General features: G+C 36.2%; 1 pseudogene; it reads right to left on the bottom strand.

The window, feature by feature from the left end:
- Nucleotides 1-254: 254 nt before the first annotated feature.
- LOC106845706 (olfactory receptor 5H2-like) lies at nt 255-1,171 on the bottom strand (annotated as a pseudogene).
- Between the last annotated feature and the right edge of the window lie 1,243 nt (nt 1,172-2,414).

Below are 2,414 nucleotides of genomic sequence, written 5' to 3'. Positions count from 1 at the left end.
ACTAGCATATTTTCATTTGTTTTCTGCTTCAATTATTCTAGAATGACATGAGCACTTGTTTAAAATTCTTTGTATTTTTTGAACAACATATACAAATATTTTAAGGAGCATGTTAGTACTAATATCTTAAGTTGTTAAAACACTAGAGCAATTGCAATTGCAAAAACTTTGTACGCTAACCAAACAGAGCCGTCTCTAACCTGCACAATTGTGTAACTGTTTTAATAAAAAGAGAATAGATATTAGTGTGAGATCTAAACATTTCTCTTTAACATTTTTGCTAGTGAATCTATGACTTTCTTATTTCTCAGGCTGTATATAATTGGACTTAACAAATGAATGATGACCTTGTAAAATAGAGAGTCCATCATATCTTTATCATCTCCCTGTGCAGATCCAGGGCGCACATACATGAAGAGAAGAGAGCCATAGTATAAAGAGACAGAAAAAAGACATGGGCTACACAGGTGGAGAAGCCTTGCCTGATGCCTTGTACAGACTTCCTTTTTAATACTGTAATGAGAACAAGGGTATAAGAGACAATAACAGACAGAATAGTGAACACCTGTATTGACCCAGAGAAAATGAAAACCATCAGAACATTAATTGAAGGGTCAATATAGGAAATAATGGCATGATGCACAGTAAAAGTTCTGTATTATGTTAGAACTGCATAAGGTTAAACTGAATTTAAAAAGTATATGAAATGCAGAATGAGTAAGGCTACCTACAAATGAAGACACAAACTGTCAGATGCATAGTCTACAGGTCATAATCGCTGGATAGGTAAAGGTTTGCATCTGGCCACATAGCAATCATACGCCATAGCTGCCAAAAGAACACATTCTGTAGTTGCACTGACTGCAAAGAAAAAATATTCTGTCATGCATTCAGAGAGGCATATCTTAACTTTGGCTAGGAAGTTGACCAATATTTTGGGGGTCACTTTGGATGATATCCAACCATCCATGAAGGCTAAACCCCCAAGGAGTAAGTACATGGGGATGTGAAGGGAAGGGCCATTGCAGATGAGTGCAATTAGTCCAAAGTCTCTCACAATGGTGCTGAGGTACATCACCAAGAACATCAGAAATGGGGATTTGCCACTCCTGTTCACATGCAAGTCCTGTCAGAACGAACTTGAAAGCAATGTTGCATTTTTAGTGTCCATATAGTTACTGAAATGAAATGCAGTAAATGTAAAAAGAACATTCACTAAGATTTTATAAAAAGATCATTGTAGGAAAGTAGTTGAAATAAAACCATACACTAATCAGAATGCCCTTAATTATATTTACTACTACTATATTGCATGGAAACTAATTTGGGGAATTCATATAATGGAAGATGCAATTATTTCAATTAAAAAATGTGCAAGAATTAGATTTATAAAAAAGGAAAGACACTCTAAACATGAGCTAAATTTATGGGGATGCCAGAGTGTGTTAGGGAAATTCTGTGTCTGGGATCTGGATGAGTGTCTGGGGGAAGGAAGTCTGAATTATTATGAAATGAATTGAATGTCAAGTGAAAGAACTTGAACTTTATTCCTGAAGCAATAGACAAGCACTGAAAACTTTTAAGTTAGGAAGTGGCATGGTAATATAGTCTTTAAATTATATATTTTATAGTGTAGAAAATCCTCTGCAGGGAAGAGAAACTAAAGTCAGGGATACTAATTAGGAAGCTGTTACTCTTGTCCACTCATTCCTAAATCAGATTACGCAGCAGAATTGTCGGGGGAACTTTTTGTACAAAATATAGATGGTGAGCTATTACTGTAGAAATTGATTCAGTGGGGCAAGAATTAAGTCTAATAATCTGCATTTCAAAGTTGCTCTCCCTTCGTTCAAATGCATCTGAAGTTCTTAGTCCATGTGTGTTATGATGAGGAGTGGTGGGGAGGACAATGAGGTAGATCACAATAAATCAGAATGTAGAGTCAATGGGAATTAGCTACATGTTAGATGTGAAGGAGATGGTCAGTGAATGAGAGAGGAGACCCTTGGTGACTGATAGATGTTCACCAAAAATTGAATTTGAGAACTCAGATGTATTGGTCAGTTTATGGAGATAGCATCTTCTTAACATCCAGATGAGATAGCTTAGTAGTACAAGATTACTACAGCTTAATTGCAACAATAACTTTAGAGTCACTGGGGTAGCTGAAGGTATAATTATGGATGACCTGTCCATTGGATAGTGTGCATAAAGTAAAGAGAAGAGCATGGTAAGAAACTTGAGGAAGTTATATTAAAGAGGTTATATATTAAAGATGGATACATGTCATTTTCAGATGGCTAAAAACTGATCCTCTTTTCTACCAGATGAGTGTTGGTGTCAGGTAAAGGCCACCACTCACTCTAGAAGTCAAAGAACCAAAAACTCACCTGCCCATCCCCCTTCACTTAGAT

This window comes from Equus asinus, chromosome 5, assembly GCF_041296235.1.
Source record: "Equus asinus isolate D_3611 breed Donkey chromosome 5, EquAss-T2T_v2, whole genome shotgun sequence".
NCBI classification, from domain to species: Eukaryota; Metazoa; Chordata; class Mammalia; order Perissodactyla; family Equidae; genus Equus; species Equus asinus.
This window is presented reverse-complemented; position numbering and strand designations above follow the sequence as displayed.